Raw genomic sequence first — 27,138 nt, 5'->3', positions numbered from 1 at the left:
ATCCTCCTCAAAGCAAGACCTTTCTTTCCCTTTCCTAGAACTCTGCTGTGCGAGCAGGCTGCTCAGTTCCACCCATCCTCTCTGAGACCGCAAACAGAGCTGAACCAGAGAACCGAGACTTATAAACAAGGGTGTAGGCCGGTGAGTGTGGTGGGGTCAGGGGAGGAGGGAAACAAGCCAGAAAAACAAAGCCCTGCAGCTTGAGGTGGAGGTGAGCAGAAAGCAGCCAGGCCTCCAAAAAAAAAAAAAGTGTCAAAAAACAAAACTCAGGGGCGCCTAGGGTGGCTCAGTTGGTTAAAGCCTCCGACTTCGGCTCAGGTCATGATCTCGTGGCTCATGGGTTCGAGCCTCACCTCGGGCCCTGTGCTGACAGCTGGGAGCCAGGGGCCTGCTTCGGATTCTGTGTCTCCTCTCCCTCCCCCTCCCCCGCTCACACTCTGTCTCTCAAAAACAAACATTAAAAAAATTAAAAAAAAAAAACACAACAAAACTCAAACCTCATGTAACCGTCATGAGGTTGAAGGCTTTAAAAGTTGTTTCTGCTGCAGATTTTGGAGGCTTGTTCTCTTAGCCAGAGGCACCCGAGTGTTGCAAACCCGAATCCTTACAAGTTCAGTGTTAAGCTGTAGGGGGCAAGGGAGGCGCAAGCCTGTTTCTCTGCCTTGAAGTGTCTCGGTGCTTCTGAGGACACCGCGAGGGTCACGTCTTGTGGGATGGGTGGCTCAGGCCAGCTGTCTGGGGGGCTCTCATCTCTGCCAGTGAATAAACAAGCCAATGTGGAGAACACGGGCCAGGGGTAAATGAAGGCAGAAGGCAGGTGCAACCTAAAAGGTCAACTTCCTGTCTTCTCCTATCATGGAAACCTGAGGTGGGGACGGGGCGGGGGTTTTGCTAACCACCCCGAGGGGAAAGAGAGGCCCCCAGACACCGGACGCTGGGTAGCAAGAATTCAGGGGGGTAGGATTTTTGCCTCTTCCTTCAGGGAAAGCCCTGGGGTACCCCGGCCCACCCCGCAGAAGGGGTAGCTGTGGGAGAGGTGTTGGAATGACAGGTGAATTATTTTCTTGCAAAATTTCATGAAGAGTTGTATTAGCAAAGTACACAAAAGGGGAGGCGGCAAATGCAGTGTGGATCAGATGGAGGGAGGCGGGAGGGGCAGGGGCGGGTGGGATCTGTCCTCCCTCCTTAGCCTAAGTGTGGCTTCATGTAAAACCCACTCAGCCAGCTGCCGGCCACACCCAGTGGTTTGGCTGTTAATTGTAGAAGAGGAGACATGTCCCCGGTGCTGGTGGGGAACGGGGCGCCGAGCAGAGCGCCAGGCTCTGGAACAGCACTTCTCTCCCTGGACACTTCCTAAACAAAAAGCTTTTGCAAACATAGTAACTATTATGATCCTAGATATTACCCGATCATAATAATTCTGTACCAGTTCCTGTCTCACCCAGATAACTCCGCGAGGGGAGGGGGTTGGCGATACATGTCTGAAAAGCAAGATTCTTTCTCTTCTCTTCCTCCCTCCCTCCCCCCCCCCCCAGCCCCAGGAAAATCGGGGCCCTGTGTTAGCCATTGCTCACGTCTAGGATCTCCTGGTTTACTTTACAATGACAACGTTCAGCCCAGCAAGGGCACATTTCTCCTAAGAAATTTGGGAATGGATGTCACCTGGTCTTCTGAGTTCCTTCCGAGGTAAGGAAGGTCAGGGTGACCGTCCTCACTTTCTTGATTAGGGAGGAAGAGGGGGAGGGACATTTGTGACGTGGCTGAGTGGCTGCAGCAAGCCAAATGCTCCCCAAGAGCGGGCCAGTCCAGATTGCCAGGCAAGTGCTCCTACGGACCACCGCAGGGCTCCGTATAAATGAAAATGTATTCGTGTAAAAACAAAAACAAAACGCCACGGTGCAGATATCCAATGGGCAAAGGGGACAAGGCTGGGCCAGGAGGGTTCGCAGCGCTGGGCCTGATTTCTCGGGTCTCTCATTCTCTGTGAGCTCGGCAGTCGCCCAGAACACGGTCCAGCCATACGACTCGAAGCCATAGGATCTAGGCCACATTTTCTCAGTCTTCAGTCAGCCGGTCCTACTCAACACGGAGCTCCCAGAAGGCAAAGGTCAAGTACCATCTTCGCATATTTGTTTGAGGCCTGATGGGAACCAGCGCTCCAGAGACATTTTCTAAATGAATGAGTGACTGAGCCCCGGCCGTGACCTCTCATCTGTTCGGGGAGTGGAGGCTGTAGGAGATTCCTATCAGCACAGAAATGGGGGAGTGGAACCCGGGAGAGCTGGGCGGTCGCCAGGTCCTGGGGTGGTAGGAGGTTGGGAACACCCACCCCTTTGCTCCACTGTGACCTTTATCCCAGCTCTGGTTCCTGGGTTGGGGGAGGAACCGTTATCACACAGGACCTCAGAGTGCTTTTCAGGTCTGGAAGGACTTGTGTCTCTTCCAAGTAGGTGACCCCAGGCCCTGGAGCGAGAGGGACAAATAGATGTTTTCTCATGTAAAGCAATCAGCTAATTCGTGGGTTTCACAGTTGAATAGGTGTCATGTTATCTGAAGACTACTGGAGGGCTTCTGATTTATTGACATAGATAAGGCTTCCTTCAAAGGATCCCCTTGAAAGCTGTTTAGTGAGGGATTCCAAAGCAAGGTGTGTATAACAATAATAAATGTTTTTCCACCACTTTGTCCCAGGTTTGTCTGCTCCTAGTTCTTTTTCCTGATTTCTCTCCTTTTCTAAATTTATTTTTATTATTTTTTAAGTTTATTTATTTATTTTTGAGATGGGGGCGGGGAAAGAGAATCCCAAGCAGGCTCCGTGCTGGCAGCACAGAGCCTGATGCAGGGCTCAAACTCAAGAATGGTGAGATCATGACCTGAGCCAAAATCAAGAGTTGGAGGCTTATCCAACTGAGCCACCCAGGTACCCCTTGCCTCCACTTTTTAATGCACTAAAAGAAAGCTATAGAAGAGACCCTTAAGAGAGACATTTAAAACCGGTATAAGGGAAATTTCACAGTAGGGGATATTATGAAGATTGGGTGAGAAAGAGTTCAGACCTTGCTTCTTGGATGATTTTCACTGAGCCCTAGTCCACAGAACCCAGGCAGCTTTAGTAGTAATTTTTAGTTCCCCTTTCTTTATGCTTACTGGGATAAGATGGTATCTGGGAACGGAACTTGTGGTAAAGAAAACCTTGCTACAGAAGGACCCCACCCTTGCTTACCTTCCTCTGGAGCCAGTGGCATTATGTAGTGAATGGTAACTGGGGGGCTTCCTGTATTCTGCAGTGGGCATTGCTACACCACTGTCTCCAGTGGAATGAACCAGAATACAAAATGTATGCCTCTTTTGAAATGTGATGAAGCAATACACAATTCAGAAATAGGGTGACCACATTTTCTGTACTATGTTGCACTCTTTTGCACAATGTGTAAGAACACAACGTGAGAAACCTACGAAAGAAGGAAATAGAACAAGTGAGGTTGTTGGCTGGGTAGGTTCTGTAAGGTAAAGGCAGAATACTAAACACTCCACCTAGCCAACATCCTCTTGGCTATTATTCCTGTTTCCAAACCTCTACCACTCTCCCCTCCTCCATTATTTCCCATCATCCATCCATCCATCCATCCATCCTTCCTTCCATCCATCCATTCATCCATCCTTCCATCCATTTGCCATTTATTGGGCACCCTGTCATTCTAGCTGCTGAGAATATAGACATCAGTGCCAAGCCAGTAAAGGTTAAACCACCAGTGTTTGCTGACTTTCATAGTGCAAATACCCATACCCCGGCTGATCTCAAGCCACCAACATCATGTCATTGAACACAAAGTGGGGAAGAGATCATCAGAAGCACTCAATTATATGGTGTTTCCAACATACAGCTAAAATGGATGCCAAGAACCTCAAGTACACAGATAATGGTTAAATTGGTCATTAGGAAGTGATAAGTTTTGAGTAGTATTAAGTTTGCTGTCAATATAATTTATTTAATTATACATTTATGTAATTTAACTTCAAATAATGGCTGTCTTAACAGCTCACGACCTTTATGAAAATTTAACAGTTGGCTCTTATGAGCAAAAATGAGTTGGCTCTAGCATACCACTGGACGGAGAGAAATAACGTATGATATCTGCTTTATGAAAGTGTTTTATCTAGAAAGTGAGAACATATACGTATGAAAGTGAGTAGTACTCCTTCAGCTGGGGAAAATGCTGGGCATAGAATTACTGGGGACGTACTGTGAGATCCCCTGGAATAAAACCACCTTTAGGAGAGGGTAGTTACTTGGACTCTATGCCAGCACCAAAGAACACAGAGCAAAGTTGGTTTGAGCACAGCAGGTGGCTCTTTCCAGGTCAATAATAGTTTCTCTCTCAGTCAGCGTCCTTAGACTCAAACATCCTGGGACAACTGTCATCTTTGGCAGGGTGTTGACTGCCGAAGGGAAAACTGCAACTTAGGAGCTTAACCCTGGACACCCCAGCAGGGCAGGGGAGGGCTGGGGGGAACAGGGACCCCTCAGTGCACAGAATCACACCTGTGGAACTGTGCATGTCTGGGCTTCAACATTGACTTCTCGTGGCAACGAGATGAACGGCATACATTGGATTAATGACATTTTCCAAGTTCCACGATTCTTGGAATCAATAGCAAAACGTATACCCTTTGGCATGAGAAAACCCCTGAGATATTTAGATAGTTTGGTGGCTGGCAAGAATTTAAGGGAGGTCCTCCGACTGTGGCATATGCGGACTTGAGCAAATAGCAAAAATAAAAGAATTAAGAGTTATGGCCATTTGTATTCTGATTTGCAGAGCAGGTCATAGGGAATAGAATCTGCCATGTATACGTGTGTGTGCTTAGAGAAAAAGATGTTAGCCAAAATCTTAACAAGTGTTTATCGCCAGATGGTAATGTGTTTGCTTTTTTGCTTTTGTTTTCGGTGCCGACACCTGAGATCTGAGCTAGACGATAAATGTGGAAGGAGGATTAGCTTTTATAGATTTGCTTGCATGGTTTAATAATTTCATCTATTTCTTGTCAAAAAATTAACCAATAAATCATATCTGCCAATTGTCAAAAAAAGCAAGTAAGTTTAAAGAAGGAAACAGAAAAATCCAACTGTAATTCCAACAGCGAGAAATGCCTACTGTTAATATTTTGGTGTTTAACCTCTAGACCTTCTGCTACGCGTGATGTATTTCCTTTGTACCTTCTCATCAGCCTTGGGTTAATCTGCCTCCTGACCTATGCTTCTGAGCATGGGGTGGGGGCAGAAGGCTCATAGCTCATAATGTTAAATTAGGTTTTTCAACAAAGTAGCCCCTCAGGCAGGCTCAGGCATTTGTTTTTAACCTTTCTCAGCCACTTTTCATTCCCTAAAACTATTTCACAACTTAAACCATCCTCTCTGCTGCTTACCTCCCACTTCAGAGAAAATACAGACCATCATGTATGATTTTTTACTTCTGTAGGGGCCAAAGGCAGGCTAACCCAAGATGGGCCACTTTGACATGAACATCATTTTGAGTTAAAAGTAATCCAAACCCAGAAGATTCAGGAAAAACTCTTTATCTCCCCTCAACTGCCTGCTTGTACCAGGACAAGAGCTATTAACAAAGACTCCTCTTTGCCTAAGAAACTTCTCTACATAACAGGGCACCTGTGTTTTCCAAACACTTCCCTTCACCTTCCTCCTAATGGTCTTTCTCCCCTTGGTATCCTCAGACCCCTGCCCCTCTCTTCAGTTCATCTAAGCCTCATATTGCCTGACTGCCCTTGGAATTTCATTGTCTGTGTGGATTCCCCACATGTACATACACTATTGAATTTGACTTCTTCCTATTAATCTGTCTCATGTCAATTTGATTCTTACTCCAGCTAGAGGGACCCCAAAGGGCAGAGGAAATTCATCCTCCCCAACACTTCCTTCCCTTCTACCTCTAAATCTGTACCTAACTTTTCTTCCCTCTGTTTTAAATGAAACTCTACCTTTTACTCTGACCAAGTGAATGCTGTTTCTTAAAAAAAAAAAAAAGAAAAGAAAAAAAGGAAATCACAGGTTTTTTTTTTTCTGTCTTCACAGGTAATCACATCCATATTGAAAAATTCAGAAATATAAGACAGCACATGAGGGAGAAAATAAAAGTCACATGTAATTGAAACAAAAAAGACACTCAGTGCTACCATTATAAATTCCTGGTTTTTTTCCATGCATGATTGTATGTATCTGTACATTAAGTATTCTTTACACAAAGAAATTATTCTGTATATGCTATTTCATGAGTCTCCTTTTCCTCTGATAATAGATCATGAATATTTTTTACGTGATGGAAAATATTCTTCAACAATGAGACTTTAAAATAATTTTTGAAAGTTAAAAATCTGGGGCACCTGGGTAGCTCAGTAGGTTAAGCATCTGACTTTGGCTCAGGTCATGATCTCGTAGTTTGTGAGTTCAAGCCCCATGTCAGGCTCTGTGCTGACAGCTAGGATCCTGGAGCCTACACTGGATTCTGTGTCTCCCTCTCTCTCTGTTCCTCCCTAGCTTGTGTTCTGTATCTCTCTCTCCCTCAAAAATAAATAGAGATTAAAAAAATCACTTCTGTGGGTTTCTTATTTTAAAAGCAGTGTACAATAATTAGAAGATTTGTACAATAATTTGTACAATAATTAGAAGATTTAATTAAAAGGAAGAAAAACCTAGATATCTGTAATCCCATCTCTGAGATATGACCAGCTAACAAATTTTATTTAAAATTTTGATTTATTTTTTACATTTTTATATTTATTTATTTTTAATAGAGAGCACAAATGGGGGAGGGGCAGAGAGAGAAGGAGACAGAATCAGAAACAGGCTCCAGGCTCTGAGCTGTCAGCACAGAGCCCAACACGGGGCTCAAACTCACAAACCGTGAGATCATGACCTGAGCTGAAGTTGGAAACTTAACCGACTGAGCCACCCAGGCGCCCCACATAACTTTATTTAAATCTATCTTACAAAAATAGGCTTATAACCAGCTGACATAACCTTATATAAAAACTGCCTTATAAAAATACGCTCACCCAGATATCATTCTATGTCATTTTTGATATACAAATATTACCTCATTTAATCCTCATAACACCTTATGTGGTTGCTATTACGAAGATAACCTCCATTTTCCAGATGAGGAGACTGAGGCCCAGAGAAGCTAAGAAACGTGCCCAAAGTTGCATAACAGCAAACAGCAGAACTGGGATATGGACGAAGGCAGTCTGCCTCCAGAGGTTGGTTGCTAACACCTATAGAGCTCTCAACTTATAGAGAACATCTTTCCATGTTGATAAACACCACTCTCTGTGCCATGCTTATAATGATCTACCACACCTCAAATATTGGGGTTTGCTTCCTCGTGGTTCTTTTAAGATTTTCTTTTCCAGTTAATAGTTGCATATGGAATTATTTTTGTGCTGTGAATGGATTCTCACTTCAGCTTTTTCCGTATGGTTAACCAATGATCCAAGTTTTACTTATTGAATTACCTACCCTTTCTTCACTAATTTAAAAGGGTGCCTTTGTTTTTGCTTCTCTCTTTTCTTGCCTTCTTTGGAAACCTGCTTCATTTATTATCCACTATCTCCCCTGGATCTTGAAAATATGAGCTAGCTCTGAGCTAATTATACATTTTCTGGGTTAATTGATGTACTTGTTCACTTAGGAAATTTATAGGGGTTGCAACAGTGCATAAAATTTTAAAAACTTTCTCCTGGGGCTTACAGCGTGTAGCTAGATATGACACTTTTACAAAACGCTTGAATGTCACACTTACAATGTGCTGGGCACTGTTTTTAGTGACTTACAAATATTATCTCATTTAATCCTTGTAGCAAGTCTTTCAGGTAGGTACTATTTTTATCTCCATGTTTCATGTGAGAAAATGAAGCATAGAGACATTAAGTAACTTGCCCAAAGTCTCTTAGTGGGTAAATGGGGAGCTGGGGAAAACTAGTAGGCAATTCCCATTTAATGCAATAGATGTTGTATATCGTGGGGGAACTACAGGGTTCTTGATGGGGCCATGAGGCTCAGGAAAGACTTTTGCCAGGAGTGGCGTCCAAATGATTCCTGAAGAATGAGAAGGAGTAGGCTGGTGAAGGGAATTGGGGGTAAGAATATTTAAGCTGGAGAGGGCAGTGGTACAAAGTTCTAGAAAAGAGACAAAGAATGTTATTTCCTAGGAGCTGAAAGAAAGGGAGAAGTGTCACTGGGAAGGAGGGTGAGGTAGGGTGGCCGGGAGGTGAGAAGTCCTAGACTTGGAAGGGTCGGTAGGAGCCCATTGTCTTGTGAGTCTCTTGAAGGAATTTTGACTGTAGTTTAAATGTTGGAGGAGACTCTGAGGGGATTTAAACAGGAGAGAGATTACTCTGTCTGCCACATGGGAGATGGGTATCAAGGGGACAAGGGTGTGGGCGGGGCAAAGTGTTAGAGGGGCCGTTCCAACAATCTGGGTGAGAAATGATGTTGCCTTCAGAGCAGTAGCAAGGGGATGGTGAGAAACAAGTGGCCTCAGGTGCTCCCTTGAAGGAATTTGGTTGGATGGGTCAAAAGGAGGGGAGTCAGTGATTATAACCTGGCTCTTGCCTCAACCAGTATGTCTCCCTGTTACCAACTATGGCTGCGATGAAAATCAGGGTAATAAATAGTCTAGACTTAATATGCAGAGAAGAAAAGATAACTTGCCTATGGTCTAATCATTACATTCCCATGACGTCCCCCTTTAGCACTCACCAAACCCTCACTGAAGGAGGGCTGCAAAGTTTGTAAATATGGCGGGTGTTAAGAGTATCATTTCTGGTGGTAGGATAAGGCATGATTAAATAAAATTTTTTTTGAAACTTTACTGAGGTATATTTCCTATACCATAATATTCACCCACTTGAAGTGGGTGGTTCAGTGGTTTTTAGTATATTCAGCGTTGTATAGTCATTACCACAATCTAATTTTAGAACATATTCAATACCTCTGAAAGAAACTCTGTACCCATTAGTAGTCACTCCCTATTCCAGGTTCCCATCCTCACCTCAGCCCAGGCAGTCATTCATCTGCTTTCTGTCTCTCGGACTTGCCTATTCTGGACATATGACATAAAGGACGTTATAATATACAGTCTTTTGTGGTTTGCTTTTCACTTAGCATAATGTTTTCAAGGTCCACCCTTGTTAAAGCTTGCAACAGAACTTCATTCCTTTCAATGGGTGAAGAACATTCCATTGTATGGATATACCACATTTTGTTTATATATTCATCAGTTAATGATCATTTGGGTTGCTTCCGCTCTTTGGCTATTAAGCATATGCGTCCATGAACACTCATGTACAAACTTTTACACGGGCACGTGTTTTCCAAAGCCACCACACCATTTTACCTTCCCATCAGTGATGTGTGAGGGTTTTAATGTTTCCACATTCTCTTTAACACTTGTTACTGTCTGTCTGTTTTACTTTAGCCATCCTAGTGGGTGTGATGTGGTATCTTCGGGTAGTCTTGGTTTGCATTTCTCTAAGCACTAATGATGTTGAACAATTTTTCATGTGTTTTTTGGCCATTTGTAGATCTTCTGTGGGTAAATGTCTCTGCAAATTCTTTGCTCATTTTTAAATTGGGTTATTTATCTTTGTAAGGGTTCTTTATATATTGTGGATACAAGCCCCTTGACTATATTGATTTGCAAATATTTTCTCCCCTTCCATGGGCTGTGGTTTCTTAATGATGTCCTATGATACACAATATTTAAAATTGATAAAATTCAATTTGTTTACTTGTTATTTTTTTTTGTTACTTATGCTTTATAAGAAACCATTGCCTAACCTAAAGTTAGGATTTGCTCCTCTGTTTTCTGCTAGAAATTTTATAGTTTCAGGTCTTACATTTAGGCTATAACCCATTTTGAGTTAATTTTTGCATATGGTGTAAAGAAGAGTTTCAGATTTATTCTTTTGATATGAATAACCAGTTGTCCCAGAACCATCTGTTGGAAAATTTCCCCACTGAATTGTCTTAGCATGCATAAGTTAAAATTTGCTCCTTATATCTTCCTTTTCCCCAAAATTACCCACCCCCCCCAAAAGAAAACTAAGAAAGAAACAAAGGAAGAAAAAAGAAGAAAACTAAATCCATGATCTTTTTCTTTCTTTTTTTTTTTAATGGAAGGTGCAGTAAGTTTTGCTTGAGTTGAATTTAGCTGGGGATCTTTTCTGACACCAGATTATATCATCCCTTTTTCTTTGGCTCATTGTTGAAACAGCCAGTCTCCTCTCGAGCCCCACTGATTTAGAGTTTGTGACAGCACAACTATCTGGTGAATTTTAGCTGTATAAGTAAAGTGAAAGGCCCATAAAAATAGTTAACAATTTTCCCAAGCACTCAGATACGTGGGAGAAGTTACTCTTCCCCTGAGGCAGGAAACAAATGTAGTTTAGTTGCATGAGTTATTTGGTTATAATACCAAATTAATTTTTTTTTTAATTTTAAGTAATCTCTATGCCCAAGGTGAGGCTTGAACTCATGACCTCAAGATCAAGAGTTACATGCTGTACTGAGCCAGGCAGGCACCCCTATAATGCCAATTTTAAAAATGTTTTCAAGGCTTATGAAGAAACACGTGATGTTTGGTATTATACATCTGCCAAATGAGACTTTAAAAATATTTAAATCATGGGGTGCTGGGATGGCTCAGTCGGTTACGCTTCCGACTTCGGCTCAGGTCATGATCTTGTGGTCTGTGAGTTCGAGCCCCATGTCGGGCTCTGTGCTGACAGCTCGGAGCCTGGAGCCTGCTTCAGATCCTGTGTCTCTGTCTCTCTCTGCCCCTCCCCTGCTCATATTCTGTCTCTTTCTCAAAACATAATCATAAAAAAAAACCAAACTTAAATCCTTCTGATAACATTGTGGTATGGTCAAATGCCTGAGTCTTTTTTTTTAAGTAGGCTCCACACCCAGCACAGAGCCCAACACAGGGTTTGAACTCACAACCTGAGATGAAGACCTGAGCTGAGATCAAGAGTCAGACGCTGAACCAACTGGGCCACCCAGGAGTCCCAACCTCCTAAGTCTAAGAGAGGCATGATGATACGAAACATACTGTTAACATTTCCACCCAGTAACATCTTTTGGAAAATAACCGAAGGAAATATTCTAAGAGAAGGAAAAACTACAAAGATGTATTACTTATCATAGGCAAAGGTGGAAAACTATTTCAATGCCCGAAAAGCTAGAGGATGGATGAGCAAACTATGTTCTACGGGAAAAAGCTAAAGAGCTCAAAGAACCGTGGTTGTTAAGGGTGGTGTGCTAACACGTGCTGAAGTGAGCAAAACAGAATTTGCATATATACCTTGACCGAAAAGGGCATAAGGGTGGATGGGTGCTGACAAAGTTCAAAATTAATTTAGCACAATATCGACACCCGTTAGATTTATTTCCACAGCACGCACGAAGGTCTCCCTAAATGGAAAATGGAAGCTGAAACCAACTTTTCTGAGAGCCAACTCACACACCTCTGTCTTTCTGCCACGTATCTTTTTCTTAATGATTTTCCTAATTCATTGAATTCTTCTTTTTAATACCTAGGGGGGAGGGAAGCATAAGCCCTTGGAAAGAAGAAATTCAGGATTTCTCAGAAATTAGCTATTGAAATGATTATTCCCGTGGAGGGGAACCGGTGTCTTAACGAAGCATTTTTCTCTGAGGCTTGATGAGACACACTGAGAATGCATCTGCCCATAATGTGGGTTGAGGAAGAGCGAACTTTCGGTCTTGGGCATTGGGTGGGGTACTCATTTCCTGGGGCTGCCGTGAACAGAGGACCACAACTGGTGGCTTTAAACAACAGAATCTTATTTTCTCATGGTGTTAGGGGTTGGAAGTTTAAAACCGAGGGGTTAGCAGTGTTGCTTCCCGCCAAGGACTCTGAGGGATAATCTGTTCCTTGTCACTTGCTCGCTTCTGGTGACTGCTGTCATCTTTGGTGTGCCTTGTCCTGTAGACACATCACTCTGGTCTCTGCCTGTCTGCGTCCTCTTACAAGGATGCCAGCCATATTGCATTATACGCCCACCCTACTCTTTTATGGCCTCATTTTAAATTTGCTAGTCATATTTATGATAACCTTATTTCCAAATACGGTCACAATCTGAGGTACTTTGCGTTAGGACTTCAACATATCTTTTTGTTTTTTAATGTTTATTTATTTATTTTGAGAGAGAGCGTGTACCTGCACACGTGCATGAGTGGGGCAGGGCACAGAGAGGAGAGAGGAGAGGAATCCCAAGCAGGCTCTGTGCTGTCAGCACAGGGCCTGACATGGGGCTTGATCTCACGAATTGTGAGATCATGGCCCGAGCTGAAATCAAGAGCCAGATGCTTAACCGACAGAGCCACCCAGGTGCCCCTCGGCATATCTTTTTAAGGGGACAAAATTCAACCCATCACTGGTGGCCTTGGGTTAACTTAATAAATGTACTGTTCTGATTAATTCCAGAGCAAAACCTAGGCTTCCCATGACAGGTCCTAGGAGGATCCACTCGGGAACAGTGGTTGGTAATGGAGAGAATGGTGTCACGATAGTGGGATACATTGCTCTCATAGACTGTTGACCTTTCTCCCTGAGAGGGAGGCCTCACTCCTGGTCGACCATGAATGTAACGGCCAAACCCAACTGATGAAGACAGAGGCTGTCGTGTGGGGGAATCTCTTGATTGTACGTTTCCACACGTTAGAGAAATTCTCCCGTCCTCATCACTCTCTCCCTCAGCCTCCTCAGTGGATGAAGAGTGACTCGACGGATGGGTGTACCAGAAAGATGGCTCTGAGCATGCTCCAACCAGCCCCTCCCTCTCTCTGGAGCCAGCTGCCTGCACGTTCTGTGTTCTTTCACACGCTAAGTTGAGCTAAGTGTGCCACGGGGAGGTCAGCGGTTGCCCCCGTGCTGCTTTTGACTGGGTGGGTGAGTCTGCCTACTTCTGAAGGGTCAAGATGAGCCTATCACTTGACTAACAGATGCAAGACCCATATCCACCCTGGCCTGTACCTATATTGGAAGCGTGTCTGCGTTTCCTGTAATATAGGTGATGTTTTGGTTTTCTTCAGCCCAGCCCTGAGTCTAAGTCACAATTGGTTCCAGGTTCGGGGTGGGGGGGGGGGAAGAGATGCCCATCTAGGTTTCTTTGAGTTTCCAGTTGTTTCCAGATGCCCCTCCCCCCCCCCCCCCCCCCGTAAGAAACAGGTGTGGAACAAGGGAAGATATGGCAGGTGCGTGAAACGAGCTCATCACCTCTTCCTCTGCACAGTCGTGAGCGAGGGCAGGGTGTGCTAACGCCCGCAAACGGGGCAACGGCGAGAATAAGGGGACACTCTGTCCATTTCTAGCTGCTTTTGTGCTCATTTCTCAATCAACGCACATTTAAGGGGCTTCTGCTCTGGGCGAGGCGCCATCCCAGTCCCCGCCAGGGACACAAAGAACCGTAAGGCCAACAGGGCCCATCCTCAGCGGATTTACAGTCTTGCTGGAGAAACAGGCGCATTAAAAAAGACAAGTGACAATGCAAGACAGGATGTGGTCAGTGCCAGTGAGTTTTATGGGCAATTAAAGTGCCATAAAAATTCAGAAGAGGAAAAGAACATTTTGGGACACTTTGAACTGATAAGAAACGGGGGGGGGGCGGTACTTGTTGGAGAGGAGAATTTTCCAGGCCAGGGGTACAGTGTGTGAAAAGGGCCCGGATTTAGAATGGTTAGGATATTTTAGTGAACAATTCGAGCAACATTTGAGTCCCTGTTGTGTGAAGAGCCAGGGACGTGGTGGACAGGCTCAGACGCCAGCCACGCAGACTGGACTTCCAGCTCAGACTCTCGTGATTGGTGTGCTCTGGGGCCAGTCACTTAACCTCTGCCCGCCTCAGTTTCCCTATCTGTGTGAGGGGTGTTGCCATAGACACTGAGGATACAGTGGTAGGGAAAGTCCAGTTTATAGCATGCTCACTGTAGGGCATAGGCTGTGTTCTAAGCCCTCTTTAAAACATTTTTTTAAATATTTATTTTTGAGAGAGATACAGTGTGAGTGGGGGAGGGGCAGAGAGAGAGGGAGACACAGAATCCGAAGCAGCCTCCAGGCTTCGAGCTGTCAGCACAGAGCCCGACGCGGGGCTCGAACTCATGTCTCTGAAGTCATAGGCTTAACCAACTGAGCCACCCAGGCACCCCTATATTGTTTTTTTTTTTTAACTTTTTAATCTTATTTAATTATTTTGAGAAAGAGAGAGAGAGAATGTGAGCAGGGTAGGGACAGAGAGAGAGAATCCCAAGCAGGCTCCATGCTGTCAGCACGGAGCCTGACATGGGGCTTGAGCCCACGAAACGTGAGATCATGACCTGAGCTGAAGTTGAAGTCAGACGTGCTTAACTGCTTAACTGACTGAGCTATTCAGGTATCCCTAAGCCCTTAAAAAAATTTTTTTAAAAAAATATTTACTTATTTTTGAGAGAGAGCGTGCGAGCAGGGGAGGGGCAGAGAGAGAGGGAGACACAGAATCCAAAGCAGGCTCTAGGCTCTGAGCTGTCGGCACAGAGCCCGACGTGGGGCTTGAACTCATGAACCACGAGTCCGTGACCTGAGCCGAAGTTGGACGCTCAACCCACTGAACCACCCAGGTGCCCCACCCTAAGCCCTTTTTAAATATGAATTCATTTAATCCACAGAGTAACCCCGTGAGGCAGGTACTTTTCTTGCAAAGTGTGTTCCAGAGAGGCTAAGCACCTTGGAAGCAGAGGCAGGATATGCACTCTGGCGGGTCTGGCACCAGAAGCCGTGCTTTGAACCACTGTGCGAACTTGCCTTTGAAAGGGAGGGTTTGGTGCAGGGTGTGGGGGGGTGGGGGTGGGGGAGACATGTGCTGGGTAGCTCTGGTGATGACCTTCTGCGCTAGAGCGAGGAAAATAAGAACATCTCGCAACTGGAATTCTTTTCGTTTACTACTCTGCTGCTTGAACAAGCTGTTTGGATTTAAAATTATAGGTTCCATGTGGCCATTGAAAGCCTTGCAGGAGAGATAAATTAAAAAAAAAAAGAACCGATTTTTTTTCCTTATGACATAAATTGTGGGTAGAGGAGGAGGAGACAGCTTAGAGGTAAGGGGGGGGATGCGTCTCATCAGAAGGGGATGATAAGCCTGGATCAAGGGCAGAACTGACAGACGATCCTAACGGACGAACACTCGGCTCAGTAACAACGTTGAACACACTAGTCTGGGCCAGGATTAATACCAGTGCCGTGGTTCTTAAAGGACTCGACAATCACTAACTAATTAATCCATCCCACTGGGAGGTATACTTATCATTAAAGGGAGGTAGCTGATTTCAAAGCTTCGTGCCCTCCTTTCATGGTCCAGCTTTATATTTGTTTTCCAGAGGACTATGTGTTGCCTGGAGAGCTGGGAGAAAAGAAACCTCATGCTTGTTTTCTGCAGTTGGTGTTGAGCCTGCAGCTGCTTATTCTTTAAGAAAAAGGACACCTTAACTTGTTGGGATGAGCACTGGGTGTGGTACGTAAGCGACGAATCACGGGAATCTACCCCCCAAAACCAAGAGCACCCTGTGCACTGTATGTTAGCCGATTTGACAATAAATTAAATTAAAAAAAAAAAAAAGGAAAACAAAAGAAAAAGGGCACTTTATAGCTACAACAGGAGATCGCAGATTGGCTTATGGAAAAAGGTGATCGAAATCTGGCCACGTTAGCGCTCTGAAAAGCTCTCAATGTAAAGAATGATATAGATGTGCCCATCTTCAAGAGAGAGATTAGAAAGTCACGAGCTGTATCTGCTTGAGGATTCAAGTGCGATTCAGTGATCTGGAAATGGAAGAAGGACGCAAAATATTTTCGTTCTGATTGAGACCAGGTGGGAGAGAATTTGAGCTCTAAATCCCGCTGGGGCAGGACCGTCTAATCCTCTTTTGTTTGGTTGGTATGGAGACTTCAGCAGAGATGGCTCAGGGTTCTTCACCTCACTGTCCAAACCTACCACACGGTCAATAATTAGCACATGTGCTACGCTCAGCAACATGAGGAAAAGACATTGCTCATTCTTTTCATAAAAATTTCAGTATCGTCTCAAATGTCAAGAATCCCAAGAACAAATGTAAAGCAAGACAGGATACTAGGTAGCCATTTATGAGACGCAGCAATGTGTACGTGCTCACGTGTGAGGCATTTTGCTGGGAAGACAAAGGATAAAAATGGCTCTGATGGAATTTGCATCGGAAGGAAAAGAAGCCAGCTGCGGAAGAGTTTTGTACAGCACGGTCCCATTTTCTGTTTTCAAAAAGGTGTATGTGTGTGTGTTTGTGAATGCACGGGGATGTCTCTGTGTACTCAACTTCCTCGGGATTCATTTACCTTCTTGGGTAAAATACCCATCTGTTGTGGAAAATTCTCACACCTTATGTTTTCTTCTTCTCAATTTTTATTTGGAAATGATTACAGATTCCCAGGGAGTTGCAGAAAACAGTACAGAGAGGTCCTATGTACCCTTCTCTCAATTTCCCCCAATGCTTACACTTTGCATTGACAATAGCACAGTAGCCCCGTCAGGAAATCGACATTGGTGCGCTACGTGTATAATTCTACGTTGTTTCATCGGATGTGTAGATTCCTGTCCCGACTGCTACACTCAAACCACAACACTGTTGCATCCCCACAAAGGTGTCTTTGCCTCTTTATAGCCACACAGACCTCCTTCACCTGCCTGTCACTATTCCTAATCCCCGGCAGCCACTAATGTGGCATAAAATGTTTTACAACAGTTGAGAATGTTATCTCAATAGACTCACAGTGTGCGTCCTTTGGTGATTGTTTTTTTCCACTGAACACGTTGCCTTGAGATCCGTCAAGTCCTATATGCATCAATACTTCCTTCGTTAAAAAAAACTTTTTTTTTTACATTTATTTATTTTTGAGAGAGCGAGACAGAGCATGAGTAGGGGAGGGGAAGAGAGAGGAGACACAGAATCTGAAGCAGGCTCCAGGCTCTGAGCAAGTGTTCAGCACAGAGCCCAATGTGGGGCTCGAACCCATGAACTGTGAGATCATGACCTGAGCCAAAGTCAAACACTTAACCGATTGTGCCACCCAAGGAGCCCCAATATTTCCTTCATTTTTATTGCCAACTAGTACCACGGTTGGATGAGCCATGGTTTAACCATTCACCTAGGAGAGACATCAGCAGGTTGTTTCCAGTTCTTGGCTACTACAAATACAGCTGTTATGAATATTTGTCTCCAGGTTTTGTGTGGACGTAAATTTTAATTTCCATGGAGTAAATGCTGAGGAGTGGGTCTTATGGCAAGTATGTGTTTAAGGAAATGTCAAAATAATTTCCAGAGTGGCTGTACAATTTTATATTGCCACTGGCAATATATGAAATATCCAGTTTCTCTATATCTTCACCAACATTTGCCATTGTCAGTTTTTATTTTAGCTGTTCTAATACATGTATAGTGACAATTTATCTTAGTCTTGTGTTTTTCCTAAGGACAAGTGATGTTGAACAACTTTTTATGTGTTTGTTTGCCAAATGTAACTCTTCTTTGGTGACGTTTCTGTTCAAATGTTTGCTAATTTTTAATGTTTTTATTTTATTTTTTTTAAGGGTTGAGAGTTTTTGCCCTATTGTTCTCTTGCTTGAGCTACTGGTTTCTCTTGGGATTTTATTTCTGGAGCTTCCTTGAGGCTCTGGAAAAAGGTGGGTTCCCTTCAGAACATTGTTTCTGCCAGGTACCTAGAGCCACAATCAGCTTGGACTCTTCTAAATTAAATTCTTGGCTTGAGGTATTTCAGTACCTTCAGGTGCTATGAATTTTTCCTGCCAACCCTTAGTACAACCAGCTTCTGGTTCTAAATTCTCATTTCTTTCTTTCTTCCCATAGGTTCCAAGGTTTGACATAATTCCTGGTCTTCCCAGAAGGGGTGGGTGTGGGTATGGCGATAGGGTGAGGGAGCTGGTTTTTTTCCAATTCACTTTTATACTGAGAGTGAATCCTTTGGGATACCAGCTTTGTATGGGGTGGAGTTGGGTGTGTGTGTGTGTGCATGTGTGTGTGTGGGGGGGGGGTGGGGTGGGGAGATCTGTTAAATCTTGAGAAGGTCCTGGGTTTTGTCTGCTGTGTGAATATATTTTTACCTTAGATGCTTTTTTCAATCATGAGATTATGGAAAATGAGATTTAACTTTCCTTTTATGTGTCAATTTTTTTAATTAATTAAAAAAATAGGGGCACCTGGGTGGCTCAGTCAGTTAAGCATCTGACTCCAGATTTCGGCTCGGGTCATGATCTCATGGGTTTGTGAGATCGAGCCTCGCATCAGGTTCTGAGCTGCTTGGGATTCTTTCTCTCCCTCTCTTTCTGCCCCTCCCCCACTCATGGGTCCTCTCTCAAAATAATAAACTTAAATTCTTTAAAACCAATAAAAAAATATTAAAATGAAACAAAAGGTGAAAATGAACAAAACAAACCTAATTTTTTTTTTGAAAGGTGGTAACATTAATGAGAGAACGATAGTTACTTATCCAACTAGGTATATTTAAGTTTACTATTTAGGAAACAGCTATCAGTAGGACAGTGCTAAACAGTTCTAGGGAATAAGAAATCTTCTTTTGGTAAATGTTTCTATTAAAGAGCCCGGAAAGCCCGAAGCCCTTGTGTAGAGGAAGGGGAAGAGAGGGCGGTCTTACAGAGGAGGGAGGGCAGCTGCCACACCGGTGAGCTTCCTATTGAGGGAAAGTGTGTATTAGTTTCCTGTGGCTGCTGTAACAAATTGTCACAAATTTAGTAGCTGAAAACAACGCCAATTTATAAGCTTACAGTTCCAGAGGTCAGAAGTCTGAACTGGATCTCACCAGGCTCAGAGCGAGCTGTCAGCAGGGCCACATCCCTTGGGGGGGCTCTAGGGGACAATCAGTTCTCTTGCCTCCTCCAGCTTCTAGAGGCCGCCTATGTCCCTTGGCTTACGGGCTTCTTCTGTCCTCCGAGCCAGCAGTGTGTCTAATAGGATATTCCAGGATAATCTCTCCATCTCAGGGTCAGCTGATTGACATCCTTAAGTCTATCTGCAATTTTAATCCCCCCTGACCATACAACGAAACACATTCACAGGTTTGGTGGGTTAGGACATGACCATGTTTGGGGGCCTCGATTCTGCCTAACATAGCGGGAGGAGCTTTTCGGTCACTTGGTCCAATTAAGATGGTGGGCGCTTCTACAAATCACCTGCAGATCCATGCTTTTTAAAAAAGAAAGCAAAACACGCAAAAACGAATTTGCAGCTCGTGACTTTTTACAAGGCAAATGCTACTGTAACTTTCTAGAAGGGAAACTTTGACAGCTTCCTGCAGAAGCACCTCCATGTGCCCAGTCCCTGCCCCAATCGGATCTTCCAAAAATTATGTATCACGTGGTAGACACAACTCTGCATAAATTAATTTTCCTGTGTCTCACAAGGGCTTCAAACCCTAGAATCTGTAGGGTCTCTGATTATGACAATGGAACGAACAGGGTCCCTTGAACCGTGTGCAAAATGAACTGGCAGGAAACAGTTTGCCTCCCGTAGAGAAACAGTGGGATTCAGTGGAAAGCATCCAAGGGGTTTTGCAATCTTACTCTTTCCTCCTTTGGCTCTGGTCCAGTTTCTTCTCTTTAGCTACAGAGAAGCAGCAGAAGCTATGAAACCATGCTTTCCACCGGAGGCTTTCTTTGACTTTAAATGTGATGTCAAGATCTCAACCTGGGGCCCGGGGGCATCAGTCAGCCCATAAAATCATTTGGACAGACTGCCACGAAGCTCTCTGCAGGCTCTGAGCTAATGCATCCTGTGAAGCTCTTTATATAACAAAAACAATACTAATAACAATGTAATTAAAGTATACATGTACTTGACCGATTCTTTCTGAGAATAAAATATTCAGCGGGGCAATTTCTTGGGGGCAACGAGAGTATTTTTCATATTTGAGCTGCTGAAGTAAGTCAGCACTGGGGAACTCACAAACCAGATTTGCATCGAGTTTTACCGCGACGGACACATCATCCTTATTAATATGGTATTAAGTTTACAAAATTACCTAATCCTAGCCCCAAATGCTTTAACACTGTGTTTTTGATCCCTGGATCAGACAGCTGGGATGCCACGTGTTGGGGCCCTGCCGAGTTGGGAAATTATACAGTCGATGATTATGAAATTGGTCTCGATTGATTTAATCACTGTAATCATTGGCATCGTGAGATATGCAACCGGGAAGTTTTCATTCCAACAATTACACACGATGAAGTCACGTTATGTGGGAAGCTCATCCCTGTGTTTATTTCTGTCTAAATGGGAAGAAGGACGAAGAGAGATCCAGGCATGACCCAGGGTACAGCCGTGGCGGGTGAACCCACATTACGCAGCCAGGGAAAGACGGGGTCGAGTAATGAGCTTAATGCAGCCACTGCGCTGTACCTGGTTTCCCCCGGACTTGGCCATGGAAGAGAAGTTGTATCTAATTAAATATATACTATGTCATTATCCCGCAAGAGGATTAAACAGGCAGAGTGCCTGGCACACGATAAGAACTCCATAGATATTAGTTTCCCTGTGACATCATCAAGGGGACGCAGGGAGGTGTGCAATGGTGGGATGCTCCTCCTTTCTAGCCACCCCTTACTCTAAACCCCCCAACTCTCCCTCCCGGAGCTGGACTGGAGGGGAGCAGGAATGCCTTCCTTCCTCCTGGGTCTACAGACTGATTCAAGTTGCTGGCCAAAGGAGTGTCTCCCCATCGGGAAGCTGTGCTTAATTAGGGGAGCTAGTCGGTCTTTAGGGGAGGCTTTGACGGGAGCCTGTCGAGTCTACACCAGGCTCCTCATCATGGAGTCTCAGAGCTCTGGCTCGGGAAGGAGCAGGCTGCAGGAACACCGGCTCCTCTTCACAGACTTCGGGATCGTGAAGTGGAAGGAAGGAGGCAGCGTGGGGGAGTGTGGAAGTGGCAAACAAGAAGCGAGAAGGATGCAGGGGGGAGAAGGTGGGGTGAGCTAGCGTCCAAGCGCAGAACAGAGGACAAAGACCCGCTGTCCGCGGCCTCCACGCACAGAACCCGGTAGAAGGAAGGAGGACTTTGGAGACCATCAGCTCCAGCCTCGTCATTCTGCTGACGAGGAACCGGGACCTGGGGAGGGTGACCGGGATCCCTCGGCGGGGGACAGGGCAGGGGGTCCCCCGGTCCCAGGGTCGCTGGCTTCCTGAGGCGTCCCGTGCGCCCCCCTCTTACAAGTCCGTTCACAACGTACAACTGGGCCCGCTGCTAACTGCCGAAAAGCTTCCGTTAGGGCCGAAGTGACTGGATGAATATAAAGAAAATAGTAGCTGTTTTCCTGTGAGATTAATGCACGACTTAGTTTAATCCTCTGGACAGGTAGCCCCGTGTGGTAGGTATTTTCACGGTTTTCTTTTTATGAGTGAGGAGGCTGCGGCTTCAGAGAAGTTGTGGGATTTAGGGATTAAGTGGGTGGGAGGAGAGCCCAGGTCCCTAGACCCTAGGCCCTGGGCCGCTCATCTCAGGTGCAAGACCCCAATCTGGCCGTGTGCAGTGAGCTTCTGCCGTCGCATCGTGATCCCTCGGCCTCAAAGGCAGGCTTCAAGTGCCTTGTGTGTATCTGACAAGGATTTTGAGGCCCCTTCCGCCTGGTGGGGCATCTCTGGGGCATTTTTAGCATCTGCTCCTGATGGTGTGGGTCTCTGAGGAGGGCAAGCACCATCCACACCCAGCCCAGCCAGAGGTCCCGTGGATTGGAAGCTCAGTCTGGAACAAAGCCCTGTGCTTTCCGCTGTGCCGAGAGCGGTTCTCAGCTGGGGCAAACAGCAGGGGCACTTGGCAATGTCCGGAGATGCTCTCCGTGGTCCAGAGGAGTGACATCCCAGTGTCCTGAGACTGGAAAAGAGGCTGGTGAGACCCTGTGGGTGCCTATTTAAGGAACAGAGGGGCAGGGAGGAGGGAGGTGATTCTGAAGGCAGGAAGTACTGTACTGTACTAATGGAGTTTATGGCGTTGCTGTGGAGTGGCTAGGAGCTTGTCCTTTGGGGTCAGATGGCCCGGGTTCGAGTCCTGGCATTGCTGTCAACTAACTGTGATCTTGGGCACGTTGCTGAGGTTCTCAAAGCCTCGGTTTCCCCATCTGAAAATGGGGGTGATAACAGTATTCACCTCATTGTGCTAGTGTGACCACCCTAGATGGGCTTTCCTTGCAAAGTGCCGGAACGGTGCCTGGAGCACGGTCAGGGCCAGCTCTGGCAGGGCTGGTGCTATCGGTCTGGCAGTTGTCGAACAAAATACGAAAACGGGCTGTTAAAGGGATGACCCGTAGAGACTTAGAGGAGGAAACAAAGACCATTAGTGAGGGGGGCACTCGCCACATTTGAAAACAGGTTCAGCACAGACTCCTTCCATTTGGAGGGGACACTGGCCATCGCCATGACATGGGCTCACACAGAGGCCAGGCTGACATCACTGCTTTATTTGCCAGGGAGACCCAGATCAGGGAGATCGGGGGGACAGGTGGCATCTGGGTCATTGACACGCACTTTCGGGATCTCCCCATGGATGAGATGGAGACACCCGTGCTGACACAGGGATGACTGAGCTGCTGTGACCACCTGAATGCCTACCTGGCAGGAAGTGGCAGGTGGCTGTGGCTCTCTTCTATCACTGGCCCTTTCAAAATTTTTAACCCCTAGTTCAGAATGCATATTTTGCAAATTTATTGCTGGGAGCATTATTTTGCTCTGTATGCATTGTGAAGAGAGAGCCCAGCGTACAAAAGCGGAAACCAGTGCTGCCCTGACTGAAGGCTCGGGGGACACCGGAGAGGGTACCCTTCATGTCCCGAAGCAGCTACGGAAGCTTGCGTACCCTGAGCTAGAGTGGAATCACGGAGCCACTCTTGCCAGATTTGCTGATCCGAAGGAAGGAAGGCAGCAGCCCCGCTGGCCCGGGGCACTGGGCTCCAAAGCCACGGGGAGTAATATGGTGGACTTCCTGAGAACTTGGCCTTTGAAGTCAGCAAACGTGGGTGTGACTCAGAGAAAGTTAATTAACTGTGCCATCTCGGTCCTCCCATTCCTTTAAAATTTTTTTAATGTTTATTTATTTTTGAGAGACAGACAGACAGAGGATGAGCAGGGGAGGCACAGAGAGAGAGAGGGAGGCACAGAACCCGAAGCAGGCTCCAGGCTCTGAGCTGTCAGCACAGAGCCCGACACGGGGCTCGAACCCACAAATGGGGAGATCATGACCTGAGCCGAAGTTGGGCACTTAACCAACTGAGCCACCCAGGCGCCCCCTCGGTCCTTCCATTCTAAAATGAGGATGGTAACGGTACCCACCTCACGGAGTGTTTGTAAGATTCAAAATGAAATAATAATGAACGTAGAGCTTTTGACATATTATTCTTAATATTATTATTATTATTATCATTAATTATCTTTGATGGAACCAAATTCAGCAAGATGGCATGTATCAGGGTAAAGATAAAAATTCTATATTTGAATCCTACCAAGACATGCAGAAATGCAGAGATGGGGTTCATTAGCAGTTCAGGTACGAAAGAAAAAGTAGGCATTTTAGTTGACGAGGAAACTCCGAGTGACAGGCAACCCACAGGAGAGTCAGCAACAATAGCCAAAGGGCACAAATGCAATCGCAAACTGCATAGTTTAGAAAATGTCCATCAGACTTGCTCCTGGCCAGCCTGGGAGTTGTGCTGGGTCAGGGAAATAAGAGAGTCGGACCGTTCACAGAAGGTTGGTGAAGCCCCCATTCAGGATCCCCAATTCTTGAGGGACAGTTGGATAAATCATGATGTTTACCTCAAAGAAGAGAAATCTCAAAGACATAGGATAGAGGATTTCACATATGTGGGTGGGCCTCTGGGATTTTGTAATAACTCAGGGGGTGGAACTGGGATGTGGAAGCTTCAATGAAGTAGATTTAAGCTTAGGCTAACAAAGAACGCTCCAGGAACAAAGTTCTTTGTCCAGCAGTACAATGAACTGCCTCAGGAAGTAATAAATTCCCTGTCATTGGATGTGGGCATGATTTGGCAGGGTAGATGACAGGAAGAACTCATGCGTACTTAGGCTGGGTGAGTTTTAAATGCCCCTTCAACCTTGAAAACTATGTTTTCCTAATAAGTTATGAAATGCTGAGTAACGACTTTATTTTGTGGGTGGAGACAGGAATAAAATCGCTTTATAGAAAACATATGTTAATGTGAATCCTGGGCCAGTACCCAAGCTGGATGCAGGCTTGTTCATCTGCTGGGGGACACAGGCACATTTCAGCTCTTTGACTGTCTGAAGGCACAAATTTGTGAATAAGTAATGGAAGGAGAGGAAGGAAGATAAGAAGGGAGGGAGGAAAGAAGGAGGAGAGAAGGAGGCATCTGTCAAAATACAGTCATTTGATCTGAGTAGACATCTCCTCAAATAAGATATTTAAATAGCCAATTAGCACATGAAAGGATGCTCAACATCATCATTCATCCGGGAAATGGAAATCAAAACTACAATGAGATACCACTCCATCCCCACTAGGATGGCCACATCACACACACAGAAAATGACAAGTGTTGGGTAGGATGTGAAGAAATTGGACCCCGCATCCGCTGCTGGTGGGAATGTAAAATGCTGCACGAGCTTTGCAAAAAACAGCTTGGCACCCCTCGAGAGTTCCCATCTGATCCACCAATTCGATTCCTAGGTATATACTCAAGATAAATAAAAACACAAGCGAGCACAGGGTGATGTACAGAAGTGTTAAATTACTATATTGTATACCTGAAACTAATATAATACGGTGTGTTAACCATCTGGAATTGAAACAAAACTGGAAAAATAAAAACCTATGTCCACACAAAAACTTGTACCAGAATGTTCACGGCAGCATTATGTATAACGGCCAGAAAATGGAAACAACTCAAAGGCCTACAGATTGTGGAATGGACAAGTAAGTTGTGGTCTATTCACACAAGGCAAGATTACTTGACAGTGAAAAGCATACAGGGCACATGCTAAAGCCTTCACAACAGTATGCGAAGTGAAGGAAGCCAGGCACAAAAGACTACATATTACAGGACTCTATCAATATGAAATGTCCAGACATAATCCAATCTATAGAGACATTAAGTAGACAAAGGGTTGCCAGGGGCTGGAGAGAAGGGTAAAATACATAGCGACTGTTAACGGGTATGAGGTGTTTTTGGGGAATGATGAAAATATTGTAACCTTGATTGTGCTAAAGTGGTCGTACGACTCTGAATATACTAAAAGCCATCAAATTGTATCTTTTAATTTTTTTATGTTTGTTTATTTTGAGAGAGACAGAGATAGTGTGAGTGGGGGAGGGGCAGAGAGAGAGGGAGAGAGAGAATCCCAAGCAGGTTCCGCGTTGTCAGCACAGAGCCCAGTGTGGGGCTTGAACCCACGAAACCATGAGATCTGAATTGTATACTTTAAATTGGGGAATTATGTGGTGTATGAATTATAGCTCAATAAAGCTGTTGTATATATCCCCCTGTGAGGGGGAGCAGAATACAGCAGCCCAAAAGATACTCATTTGGCGTATTGATTATTTTAAGTTCAAGACGCTTCAGAAATAGCTGGCACAGGAAGGACACTCTGACCCTCTTTGTCCCTCTGAGAGCAGGAAATAAATGTCCCATGTGAAAGGCACCCTCCCTGGACCAGGAGGTAGAGAAACAGTCTTGTCACCAGAGATGGGGAATTCGGGGCCAAAAAGGCTGTATAAACAAATCTTGTTGCTTACTAACTTACTACCCTGCACTCAAACTTCTGTATCGGGTCAGTTCTTTACAAATTTATCATCCCTTTGTTTAAGAGGTATAACAGCTGCCCGCTTTGGTCACTTCGTAGAGTCTCCTATTTCTATCAGCTCCCGTACACAGGTATGAGATTAAGTTTGTTTTTCTCTCGCGAATCTATCGTATTCAATTTAATTATTAGGCCAAGGAACCTGAAAAAGAAGAAAAAGTCCTCCCCTACACCCGTAATAGTCCAACTAAACATAAAGAATTTAGAAATATTTATGGCATGTGTCAAAGAGAATGGGAAACAACCTTTAACAAAGAACTCTTTCACGTAAAATGAATAAATATAAATTAAAAAGAAAAAGATGAACAGAACAGTTAAAAAATGGGTTAAAAACACAGGGTGCAAAAGAAGTGTAGGTGAAGAATAAACTGAGAAATGCATCAAACTCATTAACAACTAAAGACACCAGTGGAAGGGTGGTTGGTCCAGACTTTTTGGAGGGAGAATTGATCACACGTTAAAAGATTGAATGTCTAACAATAAGGAAATGGTTACAGATGTTATGACATATCCATACTTTAAAATACTGTGCAACCATTTAAATTGTGTTTTTGAAGAAGACTAAATTATACTAGAAAATGCTTATAATATAAAGAAAGAAGAAAAAAAACCCACTGTATGTATAGTATGAAACAAATTTTCTGGTTAATAACCCACACATAGGGGAAAAAATACACCAAAGCCTGATAGGATTACCAATGGTTTCTATTTTTTGCTTGAAACTACTCTGAACATTCTAAAAGGTCTACAGTCTACAATGAACATGGATTCCACTTTTTTTATATTTCTTTTTAATCATAATAAAGATAAATGTTAATTTAAACAAAGACATTTAGAACATGAAGCAAACCACTAATTCTTTTTAAGAGCAAGGTCTATCTAGAGTGTTAGAGGAAATTGAGACCAAATATTTATGCCTCCCCCCAAAAGCATAGTACTTTCATATTTAAAAAATGTTTATTTTTGAGAGACAGAGAGAGCGCACGTGCGCGCGTGCTCGTGCACGAGTGGGGGAGGGGCAGAGAGAGAGGGAGGCGGAGGAAGTGAAGCGGGCTCCAGGCTCTGAGCTGTCAGCACAGAGCCGGATGTGGGGTTCGAACTCATGAACTGCAAGATCATAACCTGAGCTGAAGTTGGATGCTCCATCGACTGGGCCACCCAGGCACCCCAGTAGTTTCACA

General features: G+C 44.7%; 1 protein-coding gene and 1 long non-coding RNA gene across 3 annotated transcripts in view; one reads left to right on the top strand and one right to left on the bottom strand.

The window, feature by feature from the left end:
- Positions 1-27,138, bottom strand: part of RIPOR2 (RHO family interacting cell polarization regulator 2) — a 229,617-nt gene that overhangs the window by 134,136 nt on the left and 68,343 nt on the right. The window lies entirely within an intron of this gene.
- Positions 39-15,881, top strand: LOC132666647 (uncharacterized). The gene is made up of 3 exons (XR_009604757.3): positions 39-141; positions 7,175-7,275; positions 15,452-15,881. It is a non-coding gene; the product is annotated as an uncharacterized LOC132666647 (long non-coding RNA).

The sequence above is a fragment of the Panthera onca genome, chromosome B2 (assembly GCF_046562875.1).
Source record: "Panthera onca isolate mPanOnc1 chromosome B2, mPanOnc1 haplotype 2, whole genome shotgun sequence".
Classification (NCBI taxonomy): Eukaryota; Metazoa; Chordata; class Mammalia; order Carnivora; family Felidae; genus Panthera; species Panthera onca.
Note: the sequence above shows the minus strand (reverse complement) of the source record. Positions and strands in the feature narration are given on the sequence as shown.